The sequence below is a fragment of the Stenella coeruleoalba genome (genome assembly GCF_951394435.1).
Source record: "Stenella coeruleoalba genome assembly, chromosome: 9".
NCBI classification, from domain to species: domain Eukaryota; kingdom Metazoa; phylum Chordata; class Mammalia; order Artiodactyla; family Delphinidae; genus Stenella; species Stenella coeruleoalba.
Window position 1 is genome coordinate 72,474,260 of NC_137155.1, and position 21,049 is coordinate 72,495,308.

At 38.5% G+C, this 21,049-nt stretch overlaps 1 protein-coding gene across 5 annotated transcripts in view; it reads right to left on the bottom strand.

The window, feature by feature from the left end:
* Nucleotides 1-21,049, bottom strand: part of TFEC (transcription factor EC) — a 667,358-nt gene that overhangs the window by 644,590 nt on the left and 1,719 nt on the right. For 4 of the 5 annotated variants that reach the window (XM_079931385.1, XM_079931390.1, XM_079931383.1 and 1 more), the window contains exon 2: nucleotides 14,965-15,334. The gene's annotated coding sequence lies outside the window, so the exon portion shown is untranslated. Of the gene's footprint in view, nucleotides 1-14,964; nucleotides 15,550-21,049 lie in introns of those variants that run through there. The other variant, XM_079931384.1, reaches the window with a different exon arrangement.

Consider the following 21,049-nt stretch of genomic DNA (forward strand, 5'->3'; position numbering starts at 1 on the left):
CATGTTTTTTATTGGATTATTTTTAAAAAGTTATACCACAAAATGTTTAGCAACATTTTCTGGGGAAAAAATTTCCATGATTAGAACCAAAAGACTTTCAGTAGTAAATGTAAACCATCTATTTCTTACAGCTGATCTGTGTAATATTAAATATTTCTATATACACTTTAAGGTAGCTGATGATATGATTTGCTACATGATATAACTGAACCATGAAATGAGCTCTATGTTAAAAATAGGGGTCTATGTTACTCTTAAAGATATGGAAAAGAAAATATTCTCTTAATACAGGTAAAGAATGAGGCATCTGTTATAATATCCCTAACTTCATTTTCATGTTCAGTCTCTCTGGATTAGAAAGCATCTGATATAACTCATTCTTACTGTAGAATAGACCAAACTATATTTGCAGACCGCTGATATTTATGGATCAGAAAGAATGCTACAAAAGGTATTAGATACGGTTTGTTTTTAACTGGGACATTTCTAATACCAACATAGGATTGGATTTGCTGATAAAGCCCTAGAGGTCAGTTTATTGTGGTAGCTTCTATTAATAATATGTAGGGCTTGTTTGTGATTAAATTTCCAAGAGTTTAAGTTGCTTGCAGCAGTAGTAGGGTCCCTCAGACGTTTCAGGCCTCTGTTAACCAAGACTTCATGATTCTTCCCTTAAACTGAACATATATATCCTCATTATTTTTCCTATTCTAATGAATGCTCCCACTATACAAAAAGACTTTTCTTTAGCTAGACCTTACACTTTACAACATGACTTTCTGTTAAAACCAAATTAGTTTTTAAGGGGCTTTGTCCTTTTTCTTGTCTAAATATGATCAATATTTGAATAGACAGTACTAAATAATTTTAACAATTTCACTGATATTGCCTCACTTAAATTTTTCAGTGTTTTCTGAACTTCCAAATCAAATGCACATTAATTTTGGAGTAGTGATAAAAGAGTGAGTTTTTCAAAAAGAAAACTCCATAAAGATTCTCTTGTCATTTGTGCATAGACAACTTATAAAAATAATCAGAGGGCCTTTGACATAGTGACACAGCTCAGGCTTTGGAGACTGACAGACCTGGTGTCAAATCTGTACTTACTAACTCTACAATGTGTATAGCTCTCAGAGCATCACTTTTCTCATCTGTCACATGGGTAGAATAATTAGCAACGCTTACAATTAAAGGAGACAAGATAAGAATATACAAGGAAAGTTCTTCTCTCCCTTAGAATCTAAGGATTCCATGCTTTTTGCTTCTGACAAGAAATAATAATTCATACTATAGATGATCAGTCTGTCTTCTAAAACAGTAGCATGCTTCCCATTTATTCTGGCAAGTTACTTCCTATTAGCAGGAGTCGCCAGGAGCAGATGGAGGACAGTTTATAATATAAACCAAGAAGAAAGCAGATCATTATCAGTCTTACCTTAAATTAGTTCATGTCAGAACTAAATGCTGAGCAATTACCATGTTGTGTCCCCAGAGAGGTGTCTGCACCTCAAAGAACAAGCCGGAAATAAAAAGCCAAGGGCTCCAGAAAAGACGAAAGGAAGGCTAAGACAAAGCATGGTCTGTGCATACTCTGCATTGCCCTCCCTTTGACAGGATCTACTCTAAGTTACTGAAATTTTTCCAGAAGGTAAAGAAACTCTTTTTCTTTAAAATTCTCACAATTCCTTGTGTAGGGAATTGCTGTACTTCGTAAGATTTCAAGCCTCAGACCCTGGGTCACTAATTCTCTGGAACTCTAGAAAGACTCTATAAAAGGTTGGCCTGTCTAAAGATCTTGTCTCAATTTCCAAGTGTCCTAATGGGATGCCTTTATTGCTACCCTGACTTTTATCAGGTGCATCACCTCAGCCTGTGGCTTTGTTTATTCCTGAATTCTAATCCTGGACTGCTTCCTGGACCTTGACTACTGATCTCATGTCAGAGCATCTGTTATAGTCTCACCCAAGTTTCTATGATTTCTTAATTCTGATCATTCCCATAAACTTCACTCATAATGTTGTCTTAACTAACCCAATCCAGACTTCCAACCCTGCCTTACCAATCTATGCTCATTCCCAGCTCCAATGTGATAACTTGTCCTCAACAAAAACAACAATAATAATGCTGCCCCAGAGCTACCTTCCTTCTTGGAATTTCTATTGAGAATTTTAGATATTTCAGCAATACTTTTCCAATACAATTCATCAACCAAAGTTGTCAGAAAACTAAGTTATACAAATTGTCCAAAGAATTCCAACTCTAGAACTTTGAAAGCACTATGGGACAATCCTTGATAAAATTCTATGGGTCAGTGGTTCTCAGAGAATGGTGTATGGTCCACTGGTGAGTGAGCAATGAGGATTCTCCTCATGAGCCAAGAAAGGACAAAAATCTTTCCTAGTCTCTTACAGGGGAATGATACGCACCTCTATAGGTTTTCATTTGTATATAGGACCAAGGACCAATTTCCAAAGACCATAGTCTTAGCCAGGTTCCTTGGAAAGCAGAGACAGAAGTTAAAGCACACGTGCAACTACTTTATTACAGAGTGCAGTTCAGCAAAGCAGGAGACTTACGGCAAGAAAATTAGTGAAACCAGCTTCAGTTCCTACATCGATTGCTGGTCTCATAAGGCCATAATTGGTATTCATCATCTTATCTTCCCCCCTTCACCATCCACTCTAGATTCACTCATTCTTGGCCAGCTTTGGATGGTCTGGAATTCTTGCCTAGTGAGTGGCCCAGAACTAACTACAGGGTGTTAGCTCCCCCTCATTTCTAGGTCACACATATGTGGGCACCAAGCAGACCCCATAGTGTCTTCTTCCTCACCATCAGCAAGGAAGCCCCAGAGCAGAAGATGAGTAGTGCATGGGAAGGTGTAAGGAGAGGTGTTTTAAGGAGAGCGGTACTCTCTTGAAATCAGCTGAAACCCTTACCAAGATGCAGTGAGTGGAATGAGAGACCAAAGACTCTTGGAGACAACTGACGTCAAAGGGATCTAAAACAGTACAGAAGTGTCTGGTACAGACTACCACGTGAGTTAGCCTATGTTAAATTTTTAAATTTTTCATTCTTAAATCTAAAGGGAGCATGTTCACTGAGTTATTTTTCCCTCAGAAAGTAGAAGTGAGGAAGGTAAGTGGTCCACAGACCCTTTTGCCTTAAGTAGTGGCAGGGGGTGGGGGGGCGTGTCAAAAATACTGCACACTATTGCCTTAAATGACCTTTAAGCTGCTTATTTAGTTATTAACAATCAACTTACTTTTTATCTTTATTTTTTTAAAGGATTTGAAATGGCTTATAAGAAAAGGAAGACCAATGTGATAGACATATAATGGCCCAAGCAAATGAGGGAAATACAAATATGCTAATCCTATGCTTAACATTATTGCAATGATAGAGCTGTGAATTTGGCCTGGAGTTGTATGGTTCAGAAAGCATGATAAGTTATATAGCTCTTGTTATCAGAAAGGAAGAAGCATGCTTTAGGAGAAGCAGATTTTTTTCTGGCACTGAAATCTAAAAGAATTTTCTGCTGTGGTGCTTTATAGAGGGGAAATTGCATGATGCAATGGACAATGCCCTCAGCAACATTTTTATTGCAAATGCAGAAGTTGGCTTCATTTTATAATGAGGTAGGGAGACTTATTATTTCAACAAATGGCACTATAATTCCTTTAAGGGAGAAAACAACTTTTGCTGAGAATAACGGTTGGGGTAGAAGGGTTCAGTGTGGGCTGTGAAGGCCTCAGAGGAATAGGAAAATAGTTCTGTCTAATAGAAGAAAAGGAATTTGGAGGTCTTTAGGACAACTTGGAAATGAGTGGGTGAACTCACCTCAGAGCTGAGGTGGGAAAGGAAATAAGGGAGAGCAAAAGCTACTGAACAGGTGGAAGGTTCTGTGAACAAGTGATCCCTCGTCACCTACCACCACCCCCAGTCCTCAGTAGAGTTGCTAAACTCATAATTGCTTTGGGTATTTCAATACACATTGAAAGCAAAGAGTGTTAAGTTTCAGTCAAGATGGCAGTGGGGCAAGACAGTGACAGAATGTGAAGAATCCAGAAGCCAAGAATAAAAGGAAATCAGGCAATTGTAAGCTAACTGGTATTAATGAGAACTGAAGAGCAAAAAACAATGCGGATTGAGGCCAGGTTCACTGGATTTCAATACCAGATCTACAAGTGTTCACTTTAACATCTCCTTATAAAAGCCAAAAGCCTAACAGGGCCAGCATGATAGGCCATCCCTCCTCTGAATGCAGATGACATATTCATTGTAAAAGTGGCAGGTAATTGTCATCCAGCATCCATTTCCCCTCTTCTTTTAAGTTGTAGGACTTCCTCATTTTAGCTGGACAAATGGGGTCCCACCTAGAGCCATTTCTAACAGACCATTCAGCTGGTTGCAACTTGTTAAAAAAATGGCCAGTAAGATGTAACTGGAAAGGATGTGGACAATTTCTAGATCAGATTCTTTAGGGAGGCTACTTGCCCATTGCATCTAACTTCTCCCATTCCTGAAGTCTATAATATGGACATGGTGGTAGTGAGCCATCTTTTACCATGTGGATAATGACAACACTCTAGCCTAGAGATGGCCTAGCAGTGACATAGAAGGAACCTGAATTTCCTGGTGAACTAGAGCTGCCTATCCTCCCTCCCCCGACCACCTACCTCTCAGACTTTTACATGAGAGAAAAATTAACTATCATGTTCAAGCCGCTGTTATTTGGTCTCTGTTTAAGCAGCCAAATCCATATCCAAATGTAAACATAAATGAATTTCTAGTAGTCAAATACTTCGAACATATGTTCATTTATTGATACTACTCTACTCTTTGGGTATAGCTCTTAAAATTAATGTAGTATAAAATATCTTCAAACTTAGCCAAAATTGTACCTCATCAGTTATAAAAATGGTTCCATCGTTGACATACTGCAAGCACTTCATCAAATTTATTTTTGCTATAAACAACTATATTACTAGTAGATGGAATGTTCTGCTGAGTAGACTATGTTGCCCATAATAAAGGAGGATTAAATATGCTGCAAATAAGAAGTAAGAAGCATGTCATAATGTAATGCTGGCACAAAGAGCCCACGCTTATTAAACATGCCAAAACTCTCCCTCATAAGTATAAGCAAGAAGGCAGCCAAAGCAGTAACAGCTCCATTCATAAAGAAACACAGTGAACAGAGGCAAGTCTGTGAATGCTTTTACAGATCCTGTGGTATACGATTATTCACTAGCAGTCATTATATTATAATTACTGCTGACTTTTTTAGATTAATAATTCCACTAGAAACTGGATTTGACTTTATGCAACAGAAACTCAACTGCTGTGGCCTACCCACATACAAGATTATTTACATCATGTTTAAAGAAATCTAGAGTAGACTGTAGGGTCTACTTTCTCTTAGTAAGGAAGAAGCAGAGAGTAGGCACAGGGTAGGCAACCATCTGTGTCTGCCACATATCGTCACTAAAATTTCTGCTATTCTCTGGATATCATGTGCTCAAAAAGATTAGAACCACTGGAATACAAGATTCCAAACATTTCTGAACACTCACCAATCCATTCTATTACTTCTTTTCACAGTGTTTTGTCACTTTTTTATAGGAAGAGTGAATGCAACTGCTTGTTATCTTAATTACTTTTCTTTCTGTTGTTGTGTCTTCATTATTAATTTAAAATGTTTAATACTAGAGTAGATCAAAGATGTTCACAATTTTTTTTGACAATCATCAGTTCAATTTCATGAGGTTTGTGCCACTTTTCTTGAATCTGAGTGGGCTCTGTGACTGCTTGACCAATAGAACATGGCAGAAACACTGCTGTGCCAGTTTTCAGGCCCAAGCCTTAAGAGGCTGGTATCTTCCTCTTCCTGTCTTTTCAAATACATACTCTTGGAAATTAGTCACCATGTTAGGAGGAAGTTCAAACAGCACTGTGGAGAGGCCAACAGAGAAATGAATCAAGGCCACTAGTGTATAGCCCTCCTGACCTCCAGCTCAGAGCTGGCACCAACTTGCCAGGCATTTCAGTGGAGCCATTTCATAAGTAGATCCTTTACCTTCAGTTGAGCTGTCCTAACTGATGCTTCATGGAGCAGAAATGAGCTGTCCCCTCTGAACACTGCCCAAATTTCAGATTTGTGAGCAAAATAACTGTTACATTTTTAAGCCATTTAGTTTTGGGTGGTTTGTTACACAGCAATAGGTTACATTCAGTGAAAGAAATTAATGATGACTTAATGAAATGTAAATACAAATGAATTTTTAGTAGTCAAATATTGTGAATATAAATATCATGAACATGCCGCCTATCTTTATTTAGTACAATAAGCCAAACTGTGTTTATTACTAGTACTTGACTTTGTAGTTTATCATGCTATATGCACAGAGCCAGTGACACAAATATTTGGTAAAAAATATCTAGAAGGGTATATATATTCCTCATTCACATGAAAGCAAAAAGTATTTAAGAAGCAAATGAAAACTATACCTGAAAAGCATTTGATACAATAGTATCTCCTTCCTGAACTCTGAATAACTTTTGAACTCTGAAGGAATTTAGAATAAAGATCACCTATTTTTTCTAACAATGTACAGCTAGCTCTGTTGGGTTTTACCATTTAGAGGAATCAGTTACTGCCACTAAACCACCCAGCTGATAAACAAAAGAATAAGACAGAGCAGGATAGAGTGCAATGGTCAGTCAGGATGGTTTATCTGTCTAATGTATCAGAATTGTATAATTTTAGTTTAAATATTTTCTTTCAGTTTTACTACGTGTATAATGTTCAGGGCTTTCAGAGGATGAAGTCATTTCAAAGCAGAGCTCCCTAGCCTGTTTGGAGGCACAACTAAAGACATTTTTCTTTATCCATTTCAGGATGAGGAGTCACACCCCCAAATTAAAACTTTTTAATGTACCCAGCACACAAATAAAAATTACAGTTGATTTTTCAATGAGACCTGATCCATGAGTGGGCAATTTGGTGTGAGATCTGAAAATTGAATCACTTTTTTGTTCTCTTGCTTTCTGTAAAGATAGGCATAAGTTAGGACATAATAGGTGGTTTATAACCAAGACTCAAGCTAATAATGTCTTAAACACATTCACAAATAGGCATTATACGGCTGCTTTGGCAGCTCTCTTCTGCAAGTTGCTCAGGGACCCAAGTTCCTTTTGTCTTGTTATTCCTCCATCTTTAGGCTGTTTTCTTCACCCCCATGTCCAAGGTGGCTTGTCACCACATCTACATTCCAAGCAATAGGATGAAAGAAGGGCATGCCCTCCCTTTCAGGATGCAACCTAAAGTTTCACAGGTCACTTCTGCTCACTTTCTATTGGCTGGAACTTAGTTATTACAGGCCACATCCAGCTATAAGAAAGGTGGACAATATGTAGACTTCATTCGGGATGTCCACGTGCCCAGAAAAAAAATTCGGTATTCTATTGTTATGAGAGAGAAATGGAGATTACAAGTTGGGGAACAACTAGTATGCTTACCACAGGAGCACTCACTTGGGAGCAAGAATGAATCTTCCAGCTAACATTTTACTATATATGAGATCAGTGATTTGAATTTTCTGCCTGAATGAACTCCAGACAAATGCTTTACCTAAACCTCTCTGACCAAAATTTCATAAAGAATTCTTAATTATGAAATGAGATGATGCATCTTTAAGTCATCTTTATGTACCAGTCATGAAATACTATAATAAAGAAACCAGAAGTCATTGATTCAGACATGGCTAATAGATATTCAGGGCACTTTCATCTTGGCTAAGCAACAGTTTCTATTTTATTTGTTTATCATTTAAATTTTATTTATTTTTTATACAGCAGGTTCTTAATAGTTATCTATTTTATATATATTAGTGTATATATATCAATTCCAATCTCCCAATTCATCCCACCACCACCACCTCCACCTGCCCCCTGCCACTTTCCCCCTTTGGTGTCCATACATTTGTTCTCTACATCTGTAAGCAACAGTTTCTAGAGTGCTCTACATGTTTGCTTTTTATATAATTTTAATGCACATAATATCTTTCAGCAGACAATCTCAAGAAGCTTTTATAAACATTAATTAACTGAACTTCACAACACTCTTGAGAACTGAGAATTAATACATCCATTTACATGGCAGGAAGCCAGATGAACATTACGATCAAGCAATATGGAGCTTACGTGGTTTCAGCCTCGTAATGACATCAAATGGGCAGTACTATAAACTTAATGTTAATCTGAAAATTGAGTATTTAGCTACTTCTAGGCTGGCAAGTGATTATTACCCTATATTCAATTCAAGCAGAGTCACATTACTAAAACAAACACAAAAAGAAACACTTTATTTTGAAAATGCTCCTTCAATTTAAATGACTGATATCTAATTTTCTATCTATAAATCTAAATATAAAAATAAAATTGGAAAGATTCTCATCAGATAGACTTTTAGCACCAAGCTTGATGCCATTTGTTTCTAGATTAAATTTGAAGAGAACAGCTGTTAAAAAAAGTTATTCATTTCACGTGTCAGGAAAGGAGAGCACATATCAGATTTCTCTGAATAAAATAACCAAATTATATATGAATGTATGTTATGTGTACTTCCTCGACCTATCTTAGAGTTATAGTGATGAATAAATAATAAAAATATGGTAAAATACTGTGAATACACTATCCAAAGAGCTAACTTCTCAGTATGACATGAAACATCTTGACAATACTTAAAATCCCAAAACTGTTATTCATTGGAGAAATTAATTATATGCATTTTGTATGTTTGAACTAATTTTCCAAATACATAAGGAAATACAACCGTGGTCCTTTAAAGAGGCAGATAAGGTTAGTTCAGTCACTAAATAAAAGCTTTAACATTACACTTACTTCTTGTAATCTGATCTATGTCCGAAAAAAAATGAGGTCTAAGCCTCACTTTAATGGAAGTTAAAATATAGAAATAAAGGCAAGCGTGTTATTTATTTTTATAGGACTGGACAAGTATCCAATACAAGATTTACTGATGACAAACAGCATGAAGACTAATGATATATGAACCAATGGCTTTTAGCTCAGACTTTCGTCAGTGATCTTTCCAAAATGTTCCTTAAATAGATTTTTTTAAACCCTTAGAATAAAGGCAATCCAAAGTTTAGATATAGGACAATATCCCGAAAGATCTTTTGAAGCTGCTCATTTTCCAAATCACAAGAAACTTAAAACAAATTTTTGGAAAATTTCTCCTAGGACATTTATCCTGGCTAGGCTAGAGGGAACTGGGATTCCATTCCACCTGGCTCACCCTTTCCTGTGGACTGACGCACTCAAAACATTAGAGTTTTAAGCCAGCTAACTAACGAAAGCCATCTCAAAGCTAATAGTTTAAACTTATGGGTTATTTTATTTGGTTGCAGGGGTGTGGGGGGTACTTTTCCAAAGGAATATCAAATTTAACTTTAATGACTTACCCAAGGAAAAGAATTCTCATCATCAAAACCTGATAAACATGGAAAGTCTCTGCTAATAATAAAGGTGGAATAGAAAAGATGATAGTAATTTATGATAGAATGGGAAATAGCTTTATCCAGGGATATAACACTTTTTAAGGATACATATACATGTTTTCCAATACAGATTAGAAAGTTTTTGTTGGTTTGTTTTTTAATAAAACTATAGACTTTTGTCTACATATGAGTAATATGAAATTCATTTTAACAACAGTTATTGAGAGTCTTCTACTGAGTATAGTAGAAGATATGGAGAAGAGCAAGACATGGGTTCTGCACTCAAGAAGCTTACAATGAAAAAGGAAGATAAGGAGGTATATTTCCAGGGAGAATAACATAAGTATCGTTAGAAAAGTACAGTCAATGTGCTATGAACTTTAGGAGCTTCCCTGGTGGCGCAGTGGTTGAGAGTCCGCCTGCTGATGCAGGGGACATGGGTTCGTGCCCTGGTCCGGGAAGATCCCACATGCCGCGGAGCGGCTGGTCCCGCGAGCCATGGCCGCTGAGCCTGCGCGTCCGGAGCCTATGCTCCGCAACGGGAGAGGCCACAACAGTGAGAGGCCCGCGTACCGCAAAAAAAAAAGAAAAAAAGTGTGCTATGAACTTTAAAGGAGAAAAAAATTGAGTTTCTTGGAAGAATCAGGAAAGGTTGCTTAAGCAAGAAAATACTTTATATGGGCCTTGATGGATGGGTAAGATATTGGTGCTTGGAGTCTTAGGGTGGACAGTAGTGATGGAAGGATTCCAGGTAACAAAAACAAAGCCAGGACATATGAAAGTCTAAAACATACTGAGTAGTATAAAGTAGAATGCAGAGAGCCAAGTAATAGAATATAAATTTGGAAAGAGGTCAGAGTAAATACTGTTCTTCTTTTCAGCTTGCAATATGTACATTAAAAGTGTTTGGTACAGGGACTTTCCTGGCGGTCCAGTGGTTAAGACTCCATGCTTCCAGTGCAGGGGGCAAGAGTTAGATCCCTGGCCAGGGAACTAAGATCCCACATGTCTCATGGCACAGCCAGAAAAAAAAGTGTGGGTACGAACTCCTGAGACTGGATTTGATTTTAAGAACTTCTTCCATACACTTTTTATTACAAAGAGTACTCATTCAATGCTTGTGATAGTGAGCTATGCCATATAATTGTACATTAAATGCTCCAAATGTTTTATTAATTGTGCACTTAAAATGATCATAGCTAAATTAAAACCTCATTTATATTCTTCAAATGAGAACTACATTGGCTGAGTAGCATCTGTGATCTTTTTCTCTTTGAATGTAATGAATATAGAAGAACTTTAGAATCTAAAAATGTGACAAAGTGAGAGAGTGGCATGGACATATATACACTACCAAACATAAAATAGATAGCTAGTAGGAAGCAGCCACATAGCACAGGGAGATCAGCTTGGTGCTTTGTGACCACCTAGAGGGGTGGGATAGGGAGGGTGGGAGGGAGGGAGACGCAAGAGGGAAGAGGTATGGGAACATATGTATATGTATAACTGATTCACTTTGTTATAAAGCAGAAACTAACACACCATTGTAAAGCAATTATACTCCAATAAAGATGTTAAATAAATAAATAAATAAATAAATAAATAAATAAATAATAAATTAAAAAAATAAAAATGAACCTTAGAGGTGTGAGTCTCTTCTAACCAACCCTTCTCCTGAGATGCTGAATGAGCACCAGTATTAAACAACTTAAGTTTAACTTCCTCTCTGTGCCCCTTCTTTCAACAGAATTATTAATTAGTATTGAGATAACCCAATGCAAGTTCAGCTTTTAAAGCCAAATGTGATATAGAAGATTACACATACCCAATTGCTTGTTTTATCTGGGAAATGAAAACGCACAGGTTGTGACTCATCCAAAGTGACCCAGCAAGTTACCCTAGCAAATTTTCAGAGTTAAAGATGAAACAGATAATATTCAGTACAAGAGAGAAAATTTAATATATTTACCAAAAAATTTTTTTCTTTCTACTTCTCTTGTCAAAGATCATTTACTAAATTAAGACCTCGACTTATTTAAAATAATTAAGATAAATATGTTTGAGACTGTTTTCCTCACTTACTTTTCTTTGTCCACACTGACCTCTTTGTTAATCCTCAAAGATGCCAAGATGTGGGGCATGGTATCTATTTCATATATACATATATATTTTGTATACATATGAAAAAAATTATATGATAAATCCCACAGGTTTAACATCTCAATTCTGGAGTCCCAGAAGAGATAGCAGAGAAAATGAATAGGAGGAGAAAAAAATCAGGTAAAAAATTATCAAACTTTCAAGAACAAGAATGAAGCTAGAAGATAATGGACACTTGTCTTTCAACCTAGACTTCTATATCCAGACAAGCTATCAATCAAGCAATAGGGTAAAATAAAAACATATCTAGACTTGCAAGGTCTCAAAAAATTCTCGTCACATGCATCCTCTTTCTTCCCCTTTAATTTTTTTTAATTGAGGTAAAATTGGTATTAACATAAGTTTCAAGAGCACAACATTATAACTCAACATCTATATACACTACAAAGTGATCACCACCAAAGGTCTAGTTACCATACATCACCATATAATTGACTTGCTTCACCCATTTCACCCACCCCTCAACCCTCTGTCCCTCTGGTAACCACCAATCTGGGGTTACCAATCACATGTCCCCATACCACATGCACCAACCACATGCACCCTTTTTCAGGAGGGTACAGGAGGAAGTGTTGCACCAAAAATGAAAGAGTAAACCAAGAAAGAGGAAAACAGAGGACCTAGGAAACAGGTGAGAGGTAATGGAAATGCCAGTCATCCCACTGCTGCCCTCTTGGCTCATGCCTAGGATGTGCCCTTGCTTCATCCCTTAGTCCTGACACAAAGAACTGCCTCTTAATTTTTACCTTTGTCTTTCCCCTTTCAACTTTAATTCAGATACTCTGGCTACATTACCATGGCCATCACAGGTACATAAGTAAATCTTTTATTTGAGCTATCTGACCTGCAGCACCTTATGCTGTGCCCAATTCCTCATGAGGACTTCTGTTTAAGTTACTTCACTCCAGTGACCAAGTCCCAGACAAGCCCCATGGGACTTGAATCATATAACCATGAAAGACTTTTCAGCAAATTGTGTATTAGCACCTTTTCAGAAGGATTGTGCTGTCCTTCAAAAGCCAAGCCCTCGCTACATGTTTTTGAATGTTGCCAAAATTAGGGATTCTTCCTAGGTCAGGTTTCATTTCACTTCTTTTCATTATAATGAGAAAGTAATTTCAGGACCGCAAGAGACAAACACAGATTGATGGAGTCTTACCTGCCTGAGCAGTACAGGAACCCTAGCAGTCATGGCTCACTTAGCCTTCAGGTGGCAAGAGGGCTTCTCCCCACCCCACAGCCAGGGGTCATGGGCATGATCACAAGTACATCAAAGGGACAGGTGTACTCTGAGTCCTGGGTGACATCCAGGCACAACTCTCCTTCCCCAGGCCCACAAGACTGTACCCTCTAGTCACACACTTTACCTCATTTGTGATAAGTTTAATGGACACATCCAATTCCCAACATTTTTGCCTCCTCAGCACTAAGTAGTGGATACCTTGCGAGTATCTGATAGAAAACAGCTAGCAAGCATGTTATCTGGACAAAAATTGTCCAAGAATTTGCACATATTGTATGACTCCCCCTTCGTGCAGTACGTATACTAACTACGCCCTTTGGGGAGGAGACACCCATCTCAGTGTGACTTCCTTAAGAATAATCAACATTGGCACCATTTGCTAATCCCATTTGTTTCCCAAGAGAAGGTAAAGATTATTAATTAACAAATCCTATTCGTTTCCCAAGAGAAGGGAAAGGCATGGGTCAAGGGTCATGAGACCCATAAAGCAGGTTGCATATGAAGGCTCTGCCCCCAGAGCACAGTCTCCAATGCCTGCCATGCCTGCACAGTAGCATGCAGAGGACATAGTCCAATTTCCAGAATTGCTTATGCAGTTTTAAAACTTTGTAAATACAGAGATACCAAGGATTTTAGGCAAATGGATTAAAAGGGTGTTATTTCTGGTGTCTTGCCTAACCAAGCAAATGCAAAGCCAGGTTATGTTGTATTTGCAGCAAGGCAGCCCCTTCTGAATGTACAGCAGTCTAAGAGATGTAAAACCTCCTACCTCCCCCTGGCCCCACTGACAGCTTTTCTCATTTTCTTTGCATTACTGCTTTCTGATCCATAAAGGAGAAGATAGAAAAAAATCACATAAATTAATATATCATGCGGTTATGCTGTTAACAAAAAAGATGAGTTGTAATACAGTGTGAGATATGCTAAATTAGGAGTATGAAGTGCCCCTGGAAAACAGATGAAGCAACCTGTCAGCCTGCCCAGGGTGTGGGACAAGGTGGAGTGGGAGAGGGCCAGTCAAGGAAGCCTTCCAACATTAGGTTTGGACCTTGAAGGATGAGTCAAAGTTTGCCGTGCAAATAAAAGAAGGAAGGTCATTCCCACCAGAGGAATAAATAATGCCAATACCACTGCCTTTGCTGACAAGGCTGTTGACACTGCCTCCTTTGCCAGTCTCTTCTTGCAATAGAAGATACCCATGTTCTCCTTTGCTGGCTTTGGAGAAAGGCAAAAAAAGCAGGGGGGAAAAAAAAGTACTCACCAGGGCACACACCTTTCTAGATCAATTCTCATTTCCCATAACTGACAACAAAGTCAATACCTCTTCGTTTTCATCCTTGGAGTTAAACTCCACCCTCTTCCCAGGGCAGGAGTGGTCTAAGAAGAGCAACCCAAATGCTTATTCCAGAGTTTTGGACAGCCCCTTCCTCTCATTCCCGTTCTTGAGCTGCTCATGATGGGATCCTCATTGAGCCAATAGCATCAGGACCTCTGTTCCACAGCTGTTCTTCCAACAAGAACTTACACGCCACACACTTCACCCCAACAATGGCTCCACTTGCCAGCAGGAAGAAAACCTCTTTTCCTGCCACAATCTGCCTTGGTCCTCCCTCCCTGTCTCCAAGGCACCTGAGATCTTCATGCCTGGCTCTCTTTGGTCCAGACAGTTCTAGAGCACTAGATTGTATTAAAATGTTCACATACAAATAATAATGATGATGATTTTTTTTAAAAGCAAAAGAACGAAATGCTGAATTTTCTTGAAATTCCTCTTAGTTATCCTGACAATTTCTCCTATTTAGACACAGTAAGATCATCATTCTGCACCAGTGATCACCATCGAGAAGTCAGGAAAAAAACAAACTCTCAAAATCAAAACAACTTCAAACGATAAGTTTCAGGTATTAAATGTAGTGCTTTTTACAAGGAGTTCTGTTGCAAAATACACTTTGGTTGCAGCTTTAAAAAGATTCAGTCTGGGAAGCAGAACCACTATGAGTGATACGGAAGAAGGAATTTATAATAGGAATTAGTACTTACACGATTGTGGGAAGAGCTGGGAAGATAAAGATCCAAAAAATGTAGTTGAAGGAGCAGAAAAAATGTCACGAACGTGTCAGAGCTTGCAGGGAGCCAGTACGTCCTGCTCTTGGGACGAGACCACGAAGGCTATGGAAGGTTGCTGGCCCTTCATAGCTGCCACCTCTCTGAGTTGTCAGCCAAGCGTCCGGTGGAGGCCTGAGGTCACTTTTGATGGGCAAGGCCAGCATCAGGAAGGCGGGAAGAGCAAGAACAAACTGGCACCCAGCAGCACCCCTGGGTCTGACGATAACCTTCAGAATATAATGACCGCTGCTTCTCTTCCACGTCCCAGAACTCACACAGTTTTTACCTTTAGGCCAACTCCAATCTGGAATTACATGGAGAAGGAGAGTCTGAGAAACGTAGTTACCAGAATAACCAAGTAGACAATAGAACAATCTGGCACATTGGTATTTTGACTTAACTACCAGACCTCCAACAACTCATTGTGCAGGGACATACAAACACTCAAACTCAACAAGTCCAAAATGAAAGTGTCATCGTGTCCCAGATTTTCATTAAATAACAAAAAGTAAACAAATAAAAAGCAACCTTTCTGAATATCGCTCAATTTCTATTATTTCTACGTGGTCCTGTGTGTCCCACACCCAAGGCATCTATCAAACCTTCCTCTCTGTCCTGCACCCAAGAGTCTCTGCCTTACATCAAACTTACATCATTGCTCCCCTGCATTAAAGAAATAGTTTTCCCTCTTGCCACCCTGCCTTCAACTCACCCTGCTCCAAACCCTAAATTAAGCCAGAGTGGCCTGTCTAAAATGTAAAATTCTAATTATTTTACTTAAAATATTTTAGTGGCTCCTTATCACCTACCACACAGATTTTCTTTCTTGGTGTGGTATATAAGATGCCTCATATTCTGATCCTCACCTATTTATTTAGCCTCGTTTCCTGCCCTTGTCCCAAACACACTGTGCTCCCAACTATTCTGAACTACTTGCAGAATGCTGAATATATAATTATTTTAAGCCTGTGTGCCTGCTCCCTCTGCTAAGGATTCACTTCCTCACCTCCATCACCCTGTAAATACAGTCACCTGGCAAACTCCTGCTCATCCTTTCACATGTGGCTCAAATGTGGCCTCCCTTGCAGCGTCTTCCATGTTTCCTCACCTCCCCCTGATCTCCACAGTTAGTCCATAACACTCTCCTAACAGTATTTAGCACTTGCCACATTGTATCAGGTCTGCTAATTTACATGCCGGTTTTCTGTGCTAGACTATGAGCCCCTCAGTGTTAAGGACCACATCTCATTCATCTTTGTAGCCCCAGACACTAGCACTTCCCTGGCACATGGCAGGGGCTCAATAAACATTTGGTTAGAAATTTAGTTGATGGATTACAAAACCTGACATGTTTAAATATTTTATTCCATATTTATAACTTCTTGCATACAAATTTTGATTCCCATAAAATACAGGTTTATATTTATAAAGAACTAATTAATTTGGAAGTAATCCAGTATATGTGGATGGCGAAATATTGAAATTCAGTCTAAATCTTGAAACAGCCCTAAATCATATGACCTCACTGACGAGATTAATAAGATCTCAATTTCTAAATCTCAATTTCACTGGTGCTGTTTAAACAGCCTCTTGACCTGCCATCGGAATATAGAACAACAAAGGAAACATCTGGTTTTTCTTAACTTTGGGGTGACAAATCCATTTGTTAACAGTAGCAATGGGAGAGCCAACAGTACTTGATAACAGCTCTAACATGGGGAGCTTGGGCCAAAACAGATGGCCCAGACACTTCAGGGAAAGCTTTAAAAGATGTCTTTTCTAATTCAGGTTACACACTCCTTGAAAGTTCCTTCAACACAAGCAGAATGTTTGCAGATGATTTTATTAGTTCTGACTGTTCTGTCTAGAGGTTAGCTTGCAATTGCCTTTTGGGGACAGTTTGGTTGGATTTTGTTTTTCAAAGTAAGTAAAGGCATGAATGTTTATAATAGACCAAAAAACTGCAAGGTTGAAGCAGTTTGCATCACCACTGACTTTCTGAACATGACCTCTGACTGGTCACCATTTGTCTGTGCTCTCATTTTTTTAATTCTTTGTTGGCAAACCAAGGTTAATCCAGAGTTAGTGCCTTTCCTTCCACGTACATACACTAATAGTAATTATGCTTAGACTCTGAGGTTGTTAAACAAAAGGTAAAAATCTGGCCAGTGCAAAAGTGTTGGAACCATCTTTGTTATAAATCAGAATACATTAGTTATGTGTAATAGTTACAGTGACTCTAATTAAACCTTTCAAACATTCTATCATTTTTCAATGTCACTAAAACCTAGATATTCCTGCTTAAACTGTTAAATATTGTAGCCTTTTCTAAATCACCAAAGTTACTTTTGGATTCACTAAATATATTATCCTTGAGTCATTAAATCAGTCAGTCATTGGAATAGAAAAAAGAATTTTATCATATTTGAACAAGGCAGTAGTTAATAAGAACCACACACTGGAGTACTTTCTTTCTAATATAATGTCCCCTTATATATAATACAATTAGTAAATTGTTTGCTATATTTGCTCCAAACTTACTGGTTTCAGTAAAATTTTAGTTGATACTTAATTTTTTTAAGTCATTTTCATCAGACTTTGGAACTGTTTTTATAGCTGAAGAAACTGATCCACAAGGGTTAAGCGCCAAAGCCCTCATCAAGTTAATGGTAAAGCCTAGAATTGCAGTAATTACACAAACACACATACACATTTGTAAAGGGCTATTCATAAAGAAAAGTTGATCAATGAAGGAAACACTTTTTTTAGTGCATTATTTCACAAGATGGGTTAATCCATTTGTATTAGTGCCAAACCATTTAGATTAACAGATGAAATGGATAAGATAGTTGGGAAATAATGCTGTACTACGCTGTATAAAAATAAAAGATTTTTTTCCTGTTTTCTTTCCCAAAATGCTTTTACCAATTTACCACAAGGTAAAAAACAGAAAACAAGAGGAGAAGAGAGGAGAAGAAAGGTGAGGAGAGAAAAAGAGAAAGAAAAAAAAAATTAATACAGTTTCAGGGAGGAAAGTATTGATAGAAAGAATTATGAGGGCAGACTTCTGGGACTTTCTGCAAGTTTTGGTCTTTATTTCTCATCTTCTGAAAAGACAAGAGACTCTCCAAAGACCCTCTCTTAGGACTCCTGGCTCTCTGTCATCTGGTGCTTCCCCTTCTCTCTCACATTCCCCAGGTCCCCAAAGGAGAGCTCAGGAGTTGTGAAAACAGAGACATTGGAGAGAGGGTATTCCTGTTCCTTTTCACAGTGGGAGGTCTTGGCCCTATGCACCCATAGTCCACCACGTAGGCCATCCAGACTGCCTAGGACCCATGATCCAACCTGTGTAGTGTTTTATAGACCAACAATGCAGGTGGTGTCAGCACCTTTATTCTGCATGGCAACATCCAGTCCCCAAGGGTCAAGAAGAGGGGTGGCCGTGTCTTAGGTTGTGGCTGACTTTGTGGATGGAAAAGAAGGGAAAATTAAAGGAAGCCTTAAGTTATCCTGCCCCACGTTAAGAACTGCATCATTCACCATAGGACCATGGACAGTTTATAATGGCTGCAAGGGGAAGTGCAGAGTTCTAGAAAGAGACAGACTTAGGCCTGTTGTGTGACCCTGGATAAGTTACATGATCTCTCTGAGCTTCATTTCCCTGGACATAAACTGGGAAGGATAACACCCATGCTGGAGTTTTTTGTTATGAGGACCTAAGTAGAACTCAAAGACATGACTGATACATAGAAGACATTTAATAAATGAGAGCGAAGTATGTTATACCTTTGCCTGATTTGGGGAAAGAGGCAATAAGCCAGATGTGAAAATGAACCAAATCACTAACAAAATTGCAGCACCCTGTTGGAGATGGTAAATTATTTTCAATTTCTCTGCCTCCAGTCTCCTAGACCTTCCGATTAAAATCGTGATACTTGTAACTTCAAGAGCCTAGCAGTCTTGTACTTGTCCTCAATATTGAATATGCTTACTTATATTTTTAGATAACTTAACATTGCATGTTTTATTTTTAGAGAGCCCAGCCACAAACAAATGACCAATATAAATCAACATAAAAGCAGTTCATACTGAAAGTGCCCTCTTCTAACCCTTTGTAGCTGGTATATCCATTCTTTAAGGCAAGGTTTCCCAAAATACGTTACCTATTGAACTAATTTTATAGAAAATTGCTACTGAACATGTTAAGAGGAAAAAAAGCATGTTTTGGGGTTTTTTTTGTTCTGTTGTTGTTTTTCCATGTGAATTTCCAGAATCTTCAATATTCTAACTTGCATGATGTATCTCTAAAAAGGTAAGAGGAGTCCTATATCCCCAAACTGTATTTGCCAACAGAGGTGACCTGAGGAACTATCACCTGAACTCTTCTTGTCATTTTGGAGACACATTTTCCATAAGCACAGTAATAGGGGCATTGGGGCCGGGGAAGGGAGGAGAACAAAGAGAATCCAAGAATAAATAAGAGAGGGGACACAAATCCTAATGCCTAAGAAAGTGACCTCAAGATCAGAGGTAGGCTGGATGCATTACAAGAGAAGATGGGAGAACAATGGCAAACCACTGGGAAGACAACAGCAAACTGCAGAACATATCCTCTGTCTACACAACTCAAACTTTTAAAAAGCATTCTATGGGCCTGTGCATGTCTGTGGGCCCTGCCTTCCACAGGTTGCCAGCAAGAAGCCGCTGTTCTAAGAAGGTTGCTTTCATTTTTGTTTCAAAAACAGTGCCATGTGAATGAACTTAAAGAGTGCCATCAAAGATCCGAATTGGTATCTGTTGAAGGAAGAGCAGAAAGGATGTGGCATGTTTAGAGCAGATTTAGAGCAGCTGTTCCTCTCCCTCTTGACCATGGCTACCATTAGGCCTACCTCAGGGTTAAGAGATGGGATCCTCTTTATAGTTTAGCACTATGTGTTATTCACAAATACATGGAAAATAATAACTCATGCCTTTGAGCACTTATATTTTACCAGACACTATTTCATGCGCTTCACTTATAGCTTCTCATTTCATCCTCACAATAACACTATTATTTTCCCCATTTTGCAGATATGGCACAGAGACTTTAAGCCACTGACCTACAGTTACATAGCTAGCAAGCAGCAGAACTGGGATTGAAATCCAGGCTGTCTCGTTCTAAAACCCACACTCTTAACTACTGTGCTAGACTTAGTCTTGGAGATGTCTTGCTTCCCATTTGAGAGGTACATCAGCTTTGAAGGCTGCTGGCCCCAGGTGACAGAAACCCTGCCTAACAGTGTCTGGAATGAGTATTTTTTCCACAAAACAAGAAATCTGGAAGCAGGTGTCTACTGGCATTGGTGCTACAGCTCAGCAGTGTCAGAGCCAACTTCTCTCCTCATGGTCACAAGCTAGCTAGCTCTCTGCCGGATATTATACATAAAATCAAGAAAGCAAGAAGTGGGAAGGAGTGGCACAAGTTTATTACATCCCTTTAATCAGAAAACAGACTTCAGCTTAATCTCACTGCCAGAGTGCCATTACATGGCCATGTTTGACTGCAAAGGAGTCTGGGAAAGCAAGTATTTCTCCTTTCCAGCCCTAAGAGTGGAGGGAAGCAAGGGAATATCTAGTTAGGAACAGGTGCTGGCCTAGCTAGCCAAGAGCGTCAGCCACAAGGGTTTGGTTTCTTTCAGAAAATACCAACAGAACTTCATCATACAGCATGTCACCCATGCCATGGACCCAAGGAAAGTTAAACAGCAACAATTAGAGTTTGCCACAAAACCGAAATGGAATTGTAGAATTCCTATTGCTTTTTTAAAGTATCTGCTTCTATCCAAAACCAAACATGTGAAATTATACTTCTAACCCTTTCCCTGAAAGGGAAACCTATCTAGTAGTGTGTAAAAACTATTTGATTTTCACACACTCAGATACTTTTTAGTTACGTTATTCTTAGTTACGTTATTTTTATTAAATGTTTTCTCCTTATTTATGGTTAATAAATCAAAAAGACAATTTTTAATCCAGTTTC